The sequence below is a fragment of the Solea solea genome, chromosome 3 (assembly GCF_958295425.1).
Source record: "Solea solea chromosome 3, fSolSol10.1, whole genome shotgun sequence".
In the NCBI taxonomy this organism is placed as follows: domain Eukaryota; kingdom Metazoa; phylum Chordata; class Actinopteri; order Pleuronectiformes; family Soleidae; genus Solea; species Solea solea.
In genome coordinates, this window is record NC_081136.1 from 15,805,134 (window position 1) to 15,825,637 (window position 20,504).

The following is a 20,504-nucleotide window of genomic DNA, read 5'->3' on the forward strand; positions in this document are numbered from 1 at the left end:
CAAACAGCTGATTAGAAGCACTCAGGACTTAAGTGGAAAAGAATAAACTTTATTTGAAAAGCACTTGTTACAGAGTGCTTAACAGACCAATCAAGCCTAATCAAATATTACAAAGCATCTTTGGCAAGGAAGGAACACAATGAACCAGCATTAGGCAACAGTGGAGAGAAAAAAAACCTGAAGAAATCGCTGACGGAACTCGGCTGGTTGGGGTGAGAGTTGGTGGGTGTTAAAGAAAGACGAGAGATGCTCAAATACTGTTAGCATCAGTTTGTTTGTAGTATGATAATAACAAAATCGCAGGATGCATATTAAAAACAAAGTAAAATCTTACGTTTGAATGCAGAAATATGAGGTATTTTGTCCTAGACTCATTTCTACTCATGCAATCTCACAGTACCCAAGGTCAAGCAGCCACAGCTCATAACAGACAATCATTTAAGGTTTTTATTCACTCTTCTGGACCACCGCCTATGTCTTTTATTCAAAGACTTATGATGACTACATTCTGGCTTGGATACACCTTAGCCATGCAGTTATCAATAACTTAAAGAGATTCCCCTGTACAAACAGTGACTTATGCGTGAGGAGACATTATGAGTTCTGGGCTATTGGCCTTTTTAATGAAAAGTGGCCATTTTGCTATCTCTCAGTCATTCTCCACATCCTCCTCCTCCTGTAGGGCTGCAATTTTCCCAAGATGCAACAGCAAGATGACAAATGGTTGCTTAAAATGCAGTTTAAGAGGATTACTGTCCATGCTGCGTTGTGTGCGTGTGTGTGTGTGTGTGAGAGAGAGAATATATAAGAGCGTGAGTGAGAGAAAAGAGAGGGCAAATAACATCAGCCACAACTACTGATTTATTGTTTGTGGAACTACATGAGGAAAACATTTACTTTGGTGAGCTAGCTCAAGGAAGAGAGAAAATTATGATTTACTTCATCACTTAGAAGTGATGAGGCCCTCTCTAGGCTAGCTATAAATACTTGTGGCAGAAAAAGGACCAAAATGTCCATAAGTATGTATAAATTTAGTGCGCTTCGTCATCACTAGAAGTCATCACTGATTGGAGGGTTGGCAGTTCAATCACCAGCTCCTGCAGCCTATATGTTTAAGTGTTCTTGGGCAGGATACTGTGCTATAAATTGCCCATGATGGCTGTCACCATGTGAATGAGAGACGGAGAAGCGCTGAAGATAAAAGTACTGTATGAATAAATACATTTGACTCTGCATACAGGTTGCTAGGATTGTAGTTTGGAACTCGGTATAATTCTTGCCAATGTTATTTCTCTTCAGAAATAATATGGATATATGCCAAGGGCAAAAGTAAAAAGTACGCTCTTTCAGAGTAGGTGGATGTTGTTTTTTCTTGAATGACTGCTCCACAACAGTATTTATCATCATACAGCGCCATTGCATATTGATTACTTTGAGTGGTCAGGCTATGTGATACCACCTTGTCTCAGTCATCAACCAGAGATTCACTATCTGTTCCAGATCAAAAGAGAAAAAGCATCACACAAAGAGCACACATCATGTGTATAAGCCTTTCTGTCATAACACAGAGCTCAGTATCGACTATAATTATGGACAAATTCTACCACTTCACAAAGTACAGCATGAACAAAAGCGTACACAAAAAAGCAAAGAAAAACCCAGCCCTTCACATGTACCCCACACATCGTTAATGTATTTGTAAATGTTTGGTCTTGGTCGTGGGAACCGCTTGCATGTATGATAAATAACACATCTGACCAGTCATTAGAGAGCAGTTGAGCTGTTCCTGTGGTTTGCTTGGCAAGTATGCTCTGAGGTCTGGAAGCCACCGTGGTGTACGTGGTCAGCAGGTCAGATATTTGGCAGCCTATAGCTTGACAGTTCGACTGCCTGTAGACTTAAAGAGTGTTCCTTAAATAAGAAACACTTTTACAAGAAAGCCTTAAAAATGTAGGAAATGAGCAGGACAATTTTTTTCTATTTTTTTTTTTAACTGGCATGATTCATTGCAGACCACAACTGTTAACTTTATTACCCACTTTGTTTTCTTACTACGTTTTTAGCCAGGACATTCCAGCTGTAATGTATACAATCTGAATATATATTTGAATATCACACACATTTATAACAGGAATAGACAAGGTGATCTTATATCTGATTACTTTATATTATTATTATCATATGCAGGGGCATACAACAGTATATTATACACTTTGTAAAATGTAATTTTGCTCCAAAATAACTTAAACTATGCTCCCCCAATTGAAAAAATATTCAGTATTTGTCTTTAAATAAATGAATGGAAATAAGGAATGCAAGACCACGTTTGGTGGGGGACATCATCACTCAAGTTGAACATACCAACTCTGCACAAACACAAAGACAAGCACATTATTAGGACAGAACAATCACAACATCAAATAAATCACAATGCTTAAAACTATACTGCCACGTTTCAGGACACTCGCTGATAGAAAAACATGTCCAACAATAATGGATTGAGGAGAAGAGAGGAGGGAGCACGGAAAACATCCTTTGTGACACTGCCGCTTACTCCGGTGAACACACATTGAAGTTCCCCCCTCCCTCCCTGATCTATGGGCTGTCAGGGTAGATATTTTCTGATATACTTTATCCCATTTCTGCTGCACCAGGATGAACTATTGCTGACACTTCCTGAAAGGGGGGGTTCAAACAAAACACACAACACTGCTTTTAATAGCAAATAAATTTAACTGATAATTCGTTGAGGAGACTGCTGTATGAGGAGAATATGAGTTGGAGGGGAATGACAAAAAAGGACATATTTTGGATTCAGAGATAAACTGGTCATTAACTTATGGACCTCTGCTTTGGTCATGCCAAATTATATTGTGCATCTCTCCCCTTGTCAGTTTCTCCATTTCTGTGAAAACGCAATAAAATAAGGGTAAAGAAAATATTCCAAGACAAAGTCCATCCATTCTTCTCAAATATGGAGATAAATACAGACCTCCGTTATGTTCAGTAGTACATGCTTTGCTCAGAAGTAAAAAAAAAAAAACAATTAATTAATTAATTAAGCAAGTGCATAATCAATTCTACCAGAAAAATGTAACACGGGGCCCACATATCTATGTAAAAACAACAGTTAGTTTTAGCCTTGTGTTGATTTGTGGTTTTTGGCAGCCTGACAGTCATTAAACAGTGGCCTCACAATGGTGGTCAAAGGCAACATTATCCTCCTGGTGTAATATGTTTATTTAAACAAAGTACTAAATATTGAGGAAACCAACACTGCTTGCTACAGCGCTTATGATGAAGCCTCCTACATCATAAACAAAATAAGGTTCCAACAGTCTATTTTGTGTCCTTGCAAGCTCAATTGGGAGCTTAAGATGATGAAAAACAAGACAACTGACCAGCCTAAGTAACTTGGTGAAAAAGATTAACTGGGATGCGTGTGCTCTTTGCCCAAAAACTACTGTGGAAATTCCCATAACAAGTGCATTCATGCCTCAAATGCCCCAGTGAAGCCAGTCAGGTCCAAGTTGTGGGTAACTGAGTGTGAAATGGCACTGCTGAAAAGAAGCATCTGCTCTAACCAAACCTTTAGCTCTTTGGAGTAAGTAGTTGCTATCCTACACCTGTAGTAAAATAAATGCATATGTATGTTTAACTACTATTTTATTACAGAAATATATTTAAACACACAATTTCATCATAACTAGATCTTACAGTTTGAAAATCTAGAATGAAATAGGTGTTGTAGCTCTAAAGCAATCCACTGTTTCACCTATAGTCTCTTTGTGGGGTGCATAAGTAAACTGAAGGGGTCTTTTAGAATCCACGACAGCTCGACAAACATTAACATTTTCATTCTCCTCTCATAACTAACAGCCCCAGGGAGACCCAACCATGCGTATTCTATTAACAAAAGGCACGCCCAGTGCTCCAAAGTCTCAGTCTCGATTCATACACAGCCACAAATCCCTTGGCAAAAGCTGTTTGTGTTCACTAGAGCCTGCAAGAGGGACAGAAAGAGAAAAAAAACAACAACACACAGACACAGAAGGAGAGGAGAGAAAGAAGTGTAAGAAAAGCTCAAGAACAAAACCTCCTCAAATATGGGGCTTATCGCAGCAGATTCACCATTTGGTGTTTAACTATTGCTTCATCATTAGTCTGTAGATCCAAAGTCACACAAACAAACACACAGACATCTTTTAGCCATTCAGCTTACCTGCCTGTCAACACAATGACGCCTATGAGATCTGAAAGGACTATTAACTGTTTAAAACTACATTACAATAAGGTAATCAAAAAAGCAAAACAGACTAAGGTCCTACAAGATGGACTTCACAGCATGCTCATATTAACTTTTAACGTAACACAGAAACTTCAATCAATAAAATCTTGTTTACATTTTGGATGAACCATCACTAAAAGGGAACCCGTAGTCTATGTTTTTGAAATTTAACACATGCACGAACATGTTTTCAACATCCACAGAGTGGCAATGATCATCAAATCGGTAAAAAAGCTTAAACTGTTTACAACATGCACTAAATGTCATCGACTCCAAAAAGGTGAAAACTAGTTTCTTTCTTTGAAAGTTTCTGCACTTTAAAAAACGTTGACTCCAGGGATCATTTTCTTTTCTGATAGAAACTGAATGCATAGTTAATTTCACAGTAGGTACAAGTAGAGCCACAAAGAATTGCTGATGGCAGGAGTTGTTTGCCCAGCAGGTCAGCAACACATCACTGACATTTACCTCTATGCATTTGCACAGGGTCTTGGAGCCTGCTGTGAGCTACACAGGTCAGAACAGTAAAATGGTCTCCATGGTGGGCAAAGTTGAACCAATTGCACTTGTGCTGCCTTCTCTCATGGTTTTTCAATGATGGTGGGTGTTTCACTACACCATATTTGAATATTGCCCTCTATATTTTAGACCATTAATATAAGGTCTTTTAGATGTAGCCCTACTAAATTGGCATGATTTGATTGGATGCTTAAGTGCACAAACCAGTTTCTAGGTTACAGGAATAAACACACTGCGACGGGCTGGAAAAGACTAACATGTGTGTAATGCATTCACAATCAGATGGCAAAAAAAAAAAAATTGGTCCACATTTCAGTTAGTTACAGAATCCGTCAAACAAGTTTAGTGAGTTCAACTTTTCTTGGACTCAAGAGGACTGCTCTCTCTGATAGTAATAGGTGTTTATCATGTACTGGTGTCCACAGTGGAGCCACTGCAGGGTGCAGATAGCTCGCTGCTGTTTTCTCATCTATGATTAAAGACGGTGAGAGTTATCCAAACATTATCTTGCTCTCTCTACAGCAAATAAAAATTAAAGCAATTAATTGTATGTTTACATTTGTTTTTAGACTTTTCAAAATGTATAAATTCATCCCATCATTATTGTGGTCTTTGAAAGTTGAACAATGTTTTCTAAGGACCCTATGTGTTGTTTTCACTTTCACAAACATGTCAAAGCTACCAGATGATTACCTATGCCTTTTAACAGCAGCAAAGAGTGGATACATATATTCATATTGCCCACTCTTTTTCTTCTTCTGCCTAATTTCACATCTCTCATCACTGGGAATGTCCCCACACCTTCTACTAATATGTTGGGGTTACTGTAAACTAATGGTTTTTCTCAACCCAACACTGAGAAGGAACCAAGCTGGTAACAGGTAGAGGAAATACAGCCGCATGTTTGAAGTGTATATAACTCCAGGAGTAGTTGTGACTTAAGACAAGGAAAGACAACACTGCCCCCCAGGTGTAGAAAATGCAATAACCGGCCTGAACAGCAAAGTGAGGGTGAGAAACAGATGCCATTTCAGCAAGCAAACATTCTCATACCTGAACACGCACACACGCACACTTCTGAATCTTTACTTAACACTGGTTTAAATAATTGTCTTCTTTACCTGACTTGAGCTAATATTTGAAGATCATCAAATCTTTGACTTTGACAAAAGCCAAAGAAAAGTAAAAGAACACAGATTGAGAAGTTAATTTATAAATGGACACCAAAAATCTATTCAGTAGTGTGTAAGTGACCTCGATTTGAGGGAAAGAATTATGTTTTCTAGATGTGTCTTTACCGTTAAAGGAACCCAGTGCCTTAAATTAATTTAGTAAATCTTAACAGAATATCATCATTGCTTCAAATGAGAGCTATTACCATTACCACCAAACCAGTGAGTGAGCCCATCAACAGCTTGTGAATCATCTTTCTCCTTTATTCTCTACATTTCATATGCTGCTCAACTCATTGCACCTAACTGTAGCTAATCTGGCTCGAAGCGGCGTGGGTGGCAGCGGGCAAGGGCACAAAGGGGCTGCTGGGTAAAAAAAAAAGAAAAAAAAAAACTGTGGGGAGACTGCAGTGATTGACGGCTATAATTAGTCTGCTGAAGTTGGGTAGACGGAACAAGGCCGAGGGGAGGAGCCAGGGTGTTTACAAAGTATCCAGTACACTTGGATGCATATAAACTTACACTGTTTTATACAACATAATGTATAGAAAAATACATTATACATCTTACAGCATGTAGATTTGGAGGTTTAGCCATTATTGTTCTGGGGAAATAAGGTACTTTATACTTTATTATAAGTATTATAAGTTTAAAAATGTATTATTATAACTTTATTTTTTTATGAAATTTTAACAATGATAATTAACTCAAAAGCAGGCACACCTAACAGCTAATGCACTGTACACCTAAAGACAATCTTATTACAGTATTAGTACAATATGAACAGGGGGAAACAGATGAGCAATTATAAGCAACCCTGTCCAGGCCTTGAAGCAACACAACTTCTGATCACATTAATGTAAGTTTTGTACTTCATCATCTCACTCCTCTTGGCTCTTTTTATGTGGAATATGATGTCAGTGTCAGCTTAACCATTAAGGCAGAACAAGGGAAAGAGGGGAGCAACCCGCTGCCAAATGGTCCAGAGAAATGAGGATTCCATCAGGCTGACAGACCCCTCACTGGCTTTCTGAAAAGGTGTCATTTGGTTTAATTTGATTGGGGTTTTTTGTTTGCTTTTTTCTCTCTCCGGTGGCCAATAATATGCCTTTCACTTGGCCCACCTGCGGATCTTTTTCAGACTGCCCTTCAGCAAATAAGCTTATGGGTACCTACATGCAGATGCATTTGGACCGTTTATTTGGATGCATGGTATATATAATGTTTTCAAAACTATCATAATCATTTGGAGCATTTTCATTACTGATACCAATGTGACCCACTTTGTTTTATTTCTGTGTGTGTACCTGTACCTACTAAGTATACATTGCTACCCCACAGGTTTGTGATGTTGCAATCATCAACACTGCTAATGCCATCAGTCGGGAGGTTTACAGTCATGAACTAGTGTTGGCTATTATCACTTCCTGATGGGTCATTAGTTTCAGCATAGTCACCTTATATATCAACTTACTATGAATATGGCAATGGCAGATCCAGGACTGGAAGCTCTTCAAGACTATGTTTAAATAACTTTGTACATGTCAGATGTAATCTCATCATCATAAACATAATGCAAGTAATGCGTTTGTCAAAATCATGTTGAATAGCAAACAGAAATGAAAGCAAAAAGATTTAGGATCATACAGCCCAACATAAAATTATTATCATCACACTGATCCAAGTAGACAAGTAAAGCTCTGTGTCTGACATTTGTTGTGCATGGTAATGCATAATAGGATCACTGCGCGACTCTACTGGAGTAAAAAATTTCAAACAGTGATTTATAAGTGCTAACTCTAGTGAGTGTTTGCTGGTACACTCAGAACCACAGCATTTTTCTAATCTGTTTTCATTTAATAATGACCTGTTTCTTTCCATGGCAGATAAAACAGCCTTGCAATTTGCCAGCACAGTCACATATCAACCATATCTACTTCAGGCACATTTCTAAAGCTGCACTGCGATCTCAAAAAGACAAACTTTGCTTTCCTGGTGCTCTAAAACCCTGACGGTTTAGCCTGGTGTGTCTTGCCCAAGGCGAAAAAACGGGTGTGTTATTTCTCTTCCTCTCAAATGTTCACAAATAAGTGAAGTTATTTGCTGTCAAGAAGACATGCCATACACTAAAGATATGTGGAACACATTCAGTGGCTGCACAGTTTTGGAAACAAGAGACCCCCTTGGGGGCTTTCACATCGACAGTTCAGCCTTGCTGTATGTACAGTCCACATCAAAAATGTATACATGTATTTTTTTTAACACAGCAGCTAATCAGTGAACTGTACCAGACAGTTGCATGGGATGTACAAGTACACAATCCATAATGATTGAAGGACAGGTCAAGCTTTTTCTGTACTTTTTTTATATGGCCAGGGGTGACGATAAATATATTACATTATGAAACAAATATGTATGTATGTATGTCTCTGTCATAACTATAAATATGCACAGACACTATGCACAGACACTATTAAAATTTGTGATCACACATAAGTACACAATTTACCACAACAAAATTCCTGATTCTTGAGAAATTGACAGTCAGTCCCACTAGGACTTAAATTAAAAACAAATATAGAATGTATATATGTGTACCTTGTCTTTTATATGAGTAATCACTTTCTTTTTCTTCCTTTTTCAAACCAGCTTCCACTACTGTATGTGGGAACAGTTTTTCTGCCTCTGTCAAAATGCCTTCACCCTCACAGATAAAGTCTCCTATCTCCCCTTTTTTCTGCCATAAAGAGAGAAAATAAGTTCAATATTGTGCAGCTCTAAACCCACTGTTTACCAGCAGGTTTTAATGCAGCAAGCCCTTAATTGCATTCATTATCTAAAGCTCCAGGTCTGGGCCAAGGTTGCAGAGGGAGAGATGAGGGATTTCAGTTATCTTTTGTTTATTCAAAAATATATATAAAAAAGTGCCAGGATTGTAGATAATAAGTAATGAGAACATATTGTGAAAATAAATAATGAAAAGAAGGCAAGGATTTCCTCTGCTCCTTTATCATCCCCATTTTCATACAGAAAGAAGTACAAGGATGTGTCGGCCATCATGGCTTAACGCATATTGAAAGTCTGGAGGAAAATGGAAGTTTCTTTGTGTAAGGGGCCACATAATGGAGTCCTCCCCCAGCTTCCAAGGTAAAGAGGAAAACTGGCATATAATTGAAAACAGTGCAAGTATGAATGTAGAATGTATAAAAAGGAATATGTGAATTGACTTAAAGCTGTATCTGTACAACTGTACAGTGTTCAACAAAACTGAATAATCAAAAATTAGGAACATTTAATATTGCATTTAATGGTAGGTTTCGCTACTGTTAACTTTTCAATCTGTAATCTGTAATTTAAAAAGTGGATAAAAGATAGTAAAAGTAGCCCCTTTCCTACTGACATCCCACTAAATTGACATTAGGTTGATCCTTCTATTCCAACATTATGTGCCGTAGGATTCTGTGAATGGCTGTTTGTTTGGTTCCGTGTTAAAGCAGTGACTTTGTGACTGACATTCTTGATGTCTTTTGACATCTGGTGAGGGAATGAATCAAGTTTTCAAAATTAAATAACCTATAATTACACAAAGTGAACGAAGATTTGATTAACAAGACACGTCTATGCCTGACTTTTGCTGAAAAACACACTGGGGCTTTGTTTTGTTTTTTCATTTTGAAACGAATTGGCTTCCCTTCTACTAAAAATCGTTCATACGTTAGCCTCTGAATGAATGTATTACAAGCCCCTGGCAGGTAAGCATATGTTGATTAGGACACAGTAAGGTGTAAGCCCCTATCCTAGTGAGTTACATCACATGACATATGTAGGGGCAGATGGGATGAATATTTCTTCCAGGTTTATTTATCAGGGATGTCGGCAGCATGTTGCACCAACTGATCAAGCCAGGTGCCAAATCAGATAACAACCTGATAGATGAAAGCTGCTGTAGAAAACGCTCACCTAAAAATAGCAAACCCTAACAACCCCAATGCAATTACTTGACCAAAAACATTTGTAATATTGTTGTCATGTCATTAAAGTCTAGATGCCACAAAATTATGAGACATGATATAGTGCAATTACAGACTACTATGCAATAGCAATGGGTAAATGTGTGGCGATAGTCAAAGTCACAATAGACGGTGAACAGAGAGTCAACTAAATACTACTACTGGGAAACTGCTGGTAGGTGGACTTCATGACCATGACCATGGCTCCTCTCTACTGCTTGTAATTTCAATTCACTTTCCCTTCTTTGTCCTCTCAGTCTCCCTCTATCAACTGTGTAACTGGCAGTCATGCCAACATACACAGTGGCCTTAATAGATCCTCTGGAGACTTCTCTCCCCAACTCCCACTCTGTTTCCCTTTCTACTTCTTTCTTTCTCTTACCATTCTCTGACACATGCACAGTGAATTGCCTGAAAAATCCCACACATCTCTGGAGCACTCGAAATAGAAAAACTGTAGGAAGGACCACAGAAATACAGTACGAGTCATGTGACGTGTCACAATGACACCTTTGCAAGACAACACAAGGGAGTTGGGGCAGATAGCCACCTACACCTATTAGCCTTTAACTCCAATTATAGCTACAATGATGAAGATTGTAGAATAGCCCTTCCCACCTCGATAATAATTGCCACCATAGCAAAGTGCACTTTAAAAGAAACCGGTTCACTTCCACAAGTCAATCATTCAGGCAACTGTAGTATATTACAAATTTTACAAAATCCTGGACACAGACCATGAAATCCGACTGACATACTAATTTCATGTAGATCATTCATTTCTAGCAAGGGGGAGAAACATGCAAGCTATAAGCACATTAAGTGAGCTATATGAAAAAGTTAATATCGCCATTGTGAGTGGATTTCCCTCAAGGGAAGCAGTACAAAGTGTCATGAAGTAAAAGGCAAACAACGGTCGATTGAGCTTGTGAGGAAGTTGATTTTGAATTGATTCTTTTTTTAGTTGCTCAGGCAGTGGTCTGTTTTACTGTGCAGGAGCAGAAACAGTCAAGCAAAAAAATAAACAGTGAAGTAATTTCAGTAATGGTGTCGCCACCTTGGCGAATTTATAAGCCTTTAAACATGGCAGAAGATGGCAGGAAGGAAAGAGGAAAGCAGGAGATGATTTTTATCTGTGAGAGGAAGAATGACAGTTCCATTACCTGAAAGTCGCAGATGCTGCCTGCAATCCAGCAAGTAGACTTTTTCTCCCTCCGACATGAGCTTATCAATACTGAAGGCATGCCTTTCTGAACCATCTGCAGCGAGGGCTCTCATCGATCACATCCTGAAAAAAAAAAAGTCAATCATGGTTTTAACTAATCATCACACAAAGAATTCCAAGTCATCTTTGAACTGCACTCTTATGAACCCTACAGTATTTAATCAAATGCCTCACTTCCAGGTTGAGACAATACTGATCATTTCTTACTGTATTAAAATAACCGCAAACATCTGATCAGTCGGCTTACAACCTGAAATAACTGAATCCAAGAGAGTTCAGTTTGTTTTATCACACATTTTCAAATTTATGAATGTGAGATAAAGGGCCTGCATGTTAAGTATCCCCCTTAACAAAATCATCTGACATAACTTTGTTATTTCCTGTGCTGCAGAAACATTCACTGAATTTAGCATGTTGACCAATGTTAACCAAATATCTCAAATATATAATTTTGTCTCAGAGTAGACCAAGTGTAAATTTATCAGTCTAATAATAATTGAGTAAAAACATTTAGATTTCTGGATTGCAAAGTCAACCTGAGGGACCCCGACTGCATGTAGCCAGCTACATATGTTTAGAGGGTAAATTTGAGAGGTAGGCTCGGTCCACACTGGATGCATATGCAGTATCACGTCCATATTTTATTCCTGCAAATATTCCTTAATAAAAGAAGAAACAATGGATTCTGGGAACTAAAAGGCTCGAGTGCTTTTAATTTGAATGAGTGACAGGAGATGTTGTGTTTGTGACATACAGTATGCAAGAGCTATAGATGTTGAAACTGCAGTAAAAGATCATGCTCATTTCGCTGTGCAATACTTGGTAGTAACAGGCAAGAATCCCAATTTCAAAAACAGCTTCATTTATGTCATGTGCCAGCTCTAATTGTGTAACTTGTGTGCCTAAATGAGAAGCGAGATATTTTGTGATGCAGTTACACCACACACATACACGGACCCGGCCTTGGGCATTTGGCTATTCAACAAATTAACATAAATCTGCAATGTAGTTGACTGACAGTTAATAATTTGAGGCAAGCACGTACTTTTCACCACAACAGGGGAAGTAAAAGGTGTGATTCTACTTTTAATTTTAAGGCAGTCAATCATCTTTCTGTGACCCTTATTGTTTTTTTCCTCTTTTTTTTTTTCTTTTTAATTTGAGCATGGCCATTTATTTTCACGATACTCTTTTCACTAAGGTGTTTATAAAGTGAACTGCAAATAAAATGTGATTGATGGACATGGATGGATGCTTTTTTGTATAATAACAAAAAAAAAAGATATAATCATGATTTAATTCAATATAATTTCAAAGCATTTAATTAAATAATTTCAGAAGATTCCTTATATTATTTTATTATTTTTTGTGGATTAAAGAGAAGCATTAAGAAACCTCTTCTTGCATATTGTTGTTAAACTACAAATATGTTATTTCTGTATAAATTAAAATCATATTTCAGTTTAGTAACATTTAAGGAAAATTGTCTTGTCCAAGTTTGTCTCAGTACGAGACACATCACATTTACTCTAGTATTACAGGAAATGTTTACAAAATAATATTAACTGGAGGCTCCTTCAAAACTAATAATCATAACACTAATAAACTGGTACAACACAAAAAAACAAATCACTAAATACGACAACTATCACTTCTACAACTGCGTTCAAACAAAATGACATTTTAAATATGTTTATTTTACATCAGATGTGTAAATATACCAGATTTTTGAGATGTTTCGGGTGATTAGAGCATCAACAGACTTCGAGGGGCAGGAGAACTGTGATTCAGGACTTTGAACTGTAGAGGGCAGCGTGACAGATTTAAAGCAGACATATTATACCCAATTTCCCGAAGTTAAAATAGTTCCCTGGTATCCTAATGAACATGTCTGTGACATGCTTGGTCAAAATACCACAAGGATGAAGCACTATAGCAGTTCAATAACCCTGCCAAAACTGCCCCTTTCAGAATGCTCGGTTTTGTGCATGGTCCCTTTATATGCAAATGAGACACAGGCAAACACACACCCACTTCTTCCAGGGGGTTTCTGATTTGTCCTTTTTACTGTGCTCACTCGCTCAGCTCCTGTTCCCTCCACTCAATTCCTCTCTCCCTCCCTCCACTAGTTCTCTGACAATATCAACATGGCAGCGTGCGCGGAAAACAGCGAGAGTGCCCTCACAGGAAGAGACGTCCGACACAAGGATCAAGCCGTACTGTAAATCAGTTAAAAACACTTAGGGACAGCACCACTGATCACCATCGCTGATCGCCAGTGGCGAGTTGCATAAACTGCCGCTTTATGTGACTGCATCAGACTGAGTCTGTGCTCCGGTCATGGAGGATGTACTGAAGAAATATTTTTAATTAGGACGTGTCAGAATGGTCAGTTATGAGCTCTATGTGACCTTTTCTTAAAAATGTGTGTGTGTGTTTGTACGTCGGTGAAATACGGTCGCTGACTAAATACGGCGACCGCTGGCCGCAGTCTGATGCGAAGTGGTGCGAACACACGTTTGCTGACTTTATCCGGCACATTAGCTTCATATGTAAAATCCTCTGAGGCTGGAAGTTTGTGTAAAACACTGTGCTCCACTGTGCAGCCACGAACAGCACACTTGTCCCTCCGCGTTGACATAATACAGCTCTTCCTCCCTCGCCTGCACTCTCGCATTTTATAGGGACAATGTGGAGCTAAGGTGGAGCTAAGGTGGAGCTAAGGCGGAGCTAAGGCGGAGCTAAGGCGGAGCTATCGAAGTAAACTTACTGGTGGGTGGCAACATTCGCGGTGAAATGCGACATTGAATTCAACATTGCATGTTTTATCGCCTATACTTACACTAAGGGAGACCACGAAAAAAGCACTGAGTATTCTTTTTCCACACTTTGGCGACTGGTAGGGCCTCCAGAGTCCCAAATATAAGTATTGAAATGGTTAAAACGTTGATTTTGCATAATATGTCCCCTTTAATAGGAGAAAAAGGGAAACTCGTGAGCTGTGTGGGCTAGACGTCTCATTAAACACAGCACATCACTTCCGTCTCCTCCTGAGTGAGCGGCCGACGAAGTCATCCCCTCCCTTGGTTGCGCACTTCACAGGATCCAGAGCCTGAACTGAGACACAGCTATAGTCTTGCCACTCAGGAGTCATCTTGGTAATGCCCTTATAAGCCCCTATCTAAATGAATAAATAGATTTTTTCTGATTATGTGTCAATCATAATCATAATACTGAGGTGACTGCCATTTCACCCCTAATCTTCGTATAAATAATCAATAATCACAGACAAAACATTCTATTTGTTGTCTCTTGTGTCTGATCATTGATTACAACCAGTTAGAAAAGCAGGTTATTTTCTGTTTTCGTTCCATCAGACCTCTGATTTATTTTGCTTCCTTCACTGGAGTCCTGAAATTTAGGTTAGAAACACAGTCACACAAATATTAATCAAAAGGTCTCGAGGTAAACACCTAAATAGACTCTAAGAGGACAATATCATGGAAGACCATTACTCACCCTAGTTGTTGTTTCAATACTGGGACATAATTGTGATTTATTGTGTTTACTATTATTTGTGCTACTGGTTTTGTGCTTTTGATCAAAATAAAAACCACCAAGGAAACTGAAGTAAATGTATGTTATTCATTAAGGCACCCACCCAAATATTTAGATTTTGCATTGTTTTGTTATATAAATGTCTTTTGACCATTGTCCAAAATTGATAACAGACTCTATGGAAGGTAATCACAAACCCAGTTTGTTTGCATTTCATCATCTTAGGGGCATCAGGAGGCTTTAATAAACTGCTTAATCAAGTGTCCAAAATTTCTACATGAAAAAAGAAAATGACTTGACACTAACATTCATCTTAATTTCCACAATACTGACTGCCTTTCATTTTTGTTAACCATTTATCTTCTTGAGGAATTATTGAGCATGATGTTTAGTTTTTTAAAGTGGGAAAAAAGCGGTTTCTTGATTATTTCTCTTTTTATAAATCCTGTCAAAAATAAATGACATCATAAATCAGTGCTTGGTTTTGAAAACAAAGCCCACTGTCATACACTACATACCGTAACAATTTATATAAAAATGGACTACAGAGATAGAAAATTATCGCTGAACAGTTAAGATAATGTCATCTACTGTTAATGACCTTCATTTCAAAGCCGTACAACTGCATACCCAGGAGCAAGTGGATTTAAACTTTAATATCTATGAATAATTAAAGCTCTGGGAAAAGACCATTTCACTGGCCAATAAAGATGAAGGGAAGTACCATTTTATATGCTGAAATTTTCAACAGGTCTAAATTGGCTCTCGATTAGAAAATATACTACACCAGTTAAATTTTAGTTAATAAGGTTAAAATACTTTCAACCTCATACCACCGCATAGTATCAACAGGGCACATACCAACAACAAAATAAAAAAGTCATATACCCATAGTAATATTACTTAACTTTCTATACGTTTATTTGAGATTTATAGGGCTCTGGCAATATCAACGTGATTACAGAGTTCCAGGATGAGATGGTCTTAAATGGAATGCATTTGCTGAGCAAGCCATCTCTGCAACTCCAGATCACATGCAGGTGTGTATGTGTGTACTTCTGGCTGGAGAAGGATCATTGTGATAACTATAGCCTTGGCAGAGGAGACACTCGTTTGAAAAGACTACATAGCAAGAGATAAATTAAATTGCCTCGTCATCACACATTGATGCCAAGTGCCATTATACTTAGTGGGAGGAGTGAATGATAGGTCTTATAGAAAACAAGAATCGGCCACACTTTTAGCTTAATGTGAATAATCCAAATCATCATCTTTGCAAGCATTAATGACATTTGCCATCACTACTGGGCAAAAACGTCATTACACAGGAATAAATGCATTAACACTTGCACTGTAGGGCCAGTGGGTAAACAAAGATGTTTTTCCAGTAGGCTCTATAATGAGAATTTTCAAAGTCATGTACTTCTGCTTCACACATTAAAACAAAATAAAGGGAGACAAAAAAACTTCTGTTGAGCTTCCAACTTAAAAAGTTCTGAAAGGCAGAAAAATTATAATGTGCACTCAATGGTCTGCTACTGCCACAGCACACACGCCCTCTCTTTCTGCTAAATTCAGCCTTGCTCTGTCCTTCAGGCTGATGGAGAGGGCAAACAGGATGAACTTGGTCCGTCAGCTGACCTGTGATGGATGGGTTTAGGTATGCTGTGTTTCGAGCAGTGAGATTCTGTGCTCCCGATAAATGCCTGCACTTAATGTTTAAAAGTATTTTCTTCTCCTAATAAAGATGTCTATCATCTGTAAATAAGTAACCTTGTTGACCCACCAAGTCTGCACTGAGCACAAAGTGGAGGGCACGATCAGCAGCCCACAAATCAATCATGCATAAACAATGCCATGCGATGAGCTTGCCTTCGATAACAATTCCAAGAGAATATTGCAAAATAAAAATTGGAAAATGAAAAGCAAGAAACCATGCCAGCAATAGCATCAAACTAATAACAGAGATAAGCAATCAAATGGGAAGCTGACTTGCTGTAAAGGGAACAATATCAGTTCTCATTCTTTCTGATGGCACAAGAGGGAAAGAGGCTTCTAAGATCGGATTGAAAGAAGTAGAAGTCTTTTCAAAACATTACCAAAACTTGAAACTAGAATGTATTAAAATAAATAACATTAAGACAAAGGAGCCTTGGCTGACATGCATGACGAGGTAAACTTGCATACAATGTTATATACATAGTTGCCAGCTTAAGCTGCTGCTTACACTTCAAGAATGCAAGCATGTACGTTATTGCAAATAGAGTAAAAGGGATGTTTTTATGAGACAAAAGATCAAGAAAAGTGAATAAGCTGACAGGAGAAGGAACTGACAGAAAGGTACAGGACAAAAGCTGTGACTGGAATCTTCCTCACCCCATCAACTCCAATATACCCAGTCAGATGATGCATGAAAATTCATTTATGCTACAAGCTGAGAGGGAGGACGATTCCGGGAACAAGGGAGAGAGACACAAAAGATGGATAGAAGGGTAGTCTACTGGTGGTCTATGGCCAAAACCAGTGGTCCGCATGCTCCTAGGCAACTTTCACTGTTAACAATTCCTTGTTTCAATGATTCTGAAACAGAGTCTGTCTTCATCAAAAAAAATTAGCCTGTAGATAGCTCACCTACTTTATAACAGGTGAAAACTGTCCTTTTAACAGATGCATGGGATGCCATCGAATATTTACATGTAAAGATATGATATTACTGCCTAAATCCATTGCCATGGATTTAGTGTTAATTTCACCTTTTATGAGAGGTCCTGAATTATAATTTTATAATATAATAGGAATGTTGAGTCTTGATTTTATGGGGTTTTACCATCCTGCCATCAAGCAAATGTATGAATGTACACAATATGCTGAATTTATATAAATGAGACATTATTATGACCATTTGTTTAACACAATCTTGTTTGTTTTTTGTGCTTTCTTTAAAAAACAGTCTAGTTTGTGTAATTTGTTCAATGTTTTCTTTTGTCCTCGGCTCTAACAGTGTCAAAAGAAATGTGGATATAAGGGCTGTACAACATACTGCAAGGTAATAGGCTGTAAACTGATTTACTCACTGCCATTACACATAAAAATGTATTTCCACAGTACACTGCAAATAAGTTGAGCTTTCTGAATGTGACTCATGAGATTGTCTTTTGTCTCTTATCTCCTTTCTCCTCATTGGCCATTAGTGTTATTGCTCTTAATCTGATATGTCTCTAGCCTTACGTGGTTTGTAGGTTGTGAGGACAATAATCCTTTGCTGCATCTATACCATTTTTTTCCCAACACCGTTACACACTGAATGTTGTTAGTGCACTCACTGAAGTGTCAAAATTTAGGCATGGCAATGCTCTGAATTTGAGTGCTTTTGCAAGAAATGTCATTTGGATGTTTTCTGAGCTCCCATCTCACTTGTGGACCCAGGTGGTTGACTCTAATTGCCCCCCACGGTTTGTCTGTCTGAATCACACCTGAACATCCACAAAGCACACCATCACGTGTGACTGTCATAAAAGCATCTATGCCCATCTTGTCAAAACCCTCAGAATTTGCTAAAATGTATGTGAATTCATTGCATAAAACCTTTCAAAACGTAATTTAGTTTTCTTCTGTTAACATGTTACGTGATTTAAAATTGTATTTTGTACATTTTCCATAATTTCTGTGCAACCGTTTTTCTAAAGACTCACTTTCACCAAGCAGTACAGTGCAGTTCACTGTGTGTAAACAAGGATCAACAATGAAGGAGATCCAGTATTTCGTGGTCTGTCTTCTTGGCATGTGCTGTTTATCACAAAAAGACAAGCTTTGATAGAGAGAAGACTTGCAGGCTGCAGAGAAAAACACAGCATTCTTTTCCCCTACCATTGCACGTAAATGATGATTATCTGTCGTCAAATCAACAGATTGCAGTGTGTCTAGACCACTGTGCTTGATACGTAATGGAAGGGTGCCAAAAACAAGATCAGTTATCTTGGGCCCCTTCTCAACATTTGACAATTGAAATGCAAATAATTGCAGCGTAACAAACCGAACTTCACTGTGGAAATGGGGCTTGAGGTATACTATTAACTTAGTAGATGTCTTTGATTGTTTAAAAGTTTAACTGCTGGACATATGACTTCGGAAGATGGGAAAGTGCAAGTGTTTGTTTATCAACGTTGGGCCAGTGTGTGATCTGACTGCATGTCAAAAGTCAATTTATCTTGCTGAACAAGGTGGCAGAAGCTGGCCAGGATTAAAGAACTGGGTCTCAGGCCGACTCTCACCTTCAGCGCTCTCTCAACTCGGAATGAGAGTGCTCCATCATCCAACACACGATGTGACACCAGCTGGGCAACCGGGTGGAAAGAGCAATGGGGTGTCGTGCTCTCCCACAAGCACCTTCCTTATGGCACAACCAGGCCTGCTTTGGTTTCACCTCACGCATCAACTGCACATGAACAAAGAGGAAGCACCTTGGTGTGACTGCTCATGATCAAGGCCATTACTGCAGTGAACAAATTACAAGTACATGTGTTTTTGTACACTGTAAAGTTACACATCACTTTTTGGGCAAAGCTATTCAAGAGATTTTATAGGTGTATGCAGCTGTATTAGTACAATAACTTATAATTTCCCTTAGGACAAAAAACATTAATTCAACTGCTTTAGCACTGAGCCTTAGAAAAAGAATGCCTGCTATTTGACTTTGTCTCCTTCAACTTGTTTTCTACCAAGAATATGCATTCCATTGTTTGCATCACATTCATTCTAATTAGAGATTGTAGGCATCTCAAGTCGACAACATGCATTTTAATTTCATCTAATTACCTGAAAAGCAGGACTCTATCCATAACTGTCACTTTTTAATCACAGGGTTCCTTTTCAAGCACAACAAAATGGGGGAAAGTGGAAGACTCATAACAGCATCACAACCTCTTTGAGCATTAAAAGCCAAAGATATGTGAAAGAAAAGGTTTGACTTTACCAGTTTGTTCACATCTTTTCCGGTTCATAAGAACTTTACAGTGCTTTTTAATTGCCATGCATTGCATGCACACACACACTTAAAAGATAGAGGAAAAATATGTATCTGGAATGCATAGGGAGTTCTTTCACATTTGCCCCCAAACAGTCATGCTGAAAATCTCAGGCAAATTTTCATTTTACGGCCCGTCAGCTCCCTGATACAGAGCAAATGAATGCAGCAGCAAACAAATCTATCAAATCCTACATCAAAACAACCGTGCTCTCTCCATGTGACTTAAGGACAGACATAGAAAGAGAAGTGAGGGAGGGGAAGAAGAAGCTGTGGTGAAAGGAAGAGGAGGCATTGTTGACTGCACTGAATGTATGACCAAACCTGCAAATTATTGCTCCAAGGATCATATTTGATAAACTGACACATCGCCGTGAAATCGGGGAAATGGTAAACATGAAGGGCAAAATAACTATGAGGTCGCTTGTTTGTGTGTTTGAGATTGTGATTTCATGCCCGATGAAGATTATTAGTAATGAAGATTTACAGTAACATTTTAAACTTCAGTGTCACAACTACACACAACTACTTCTGAACCATGGATATCTAACTTTTTTTTTATTTCATCCACCTCAATAAACACAAAAGGACACAAAAATACTATATTTTGCCTAATATACTACCAACTTAATGTATATTTTTACACAAACGATTGAGATGGTTTGCAACTTCAGCAATATGTGCTGCCCAATAAGTGAGAGTGCTAACA

At 38.3% G+C, this 20,504-nt stretch overlaps 1 long non-coding RNA gene across 1 annotated transcript in view; it reads right to left on the reverse strand.

The window, feature by feature from the left end:
- The window catches only part of LOC131456744 (uncharacterized), a 46,757-nt gene that overhangs the window by 11,488 nt on the left and 14,765 nt on the right, over nt 1-20,504 (reverse strand). Inside the window, exon 2 of the long non-coding RNA XR_009239926.1 lies at nt 11,153-11,277. This is a non-coding gene — a long non-coding RNA (uncharacterized LOC131456744). The remainder of the gene's footprint in view (nt 1-11,152; nt 11,278-20,504) is intronic.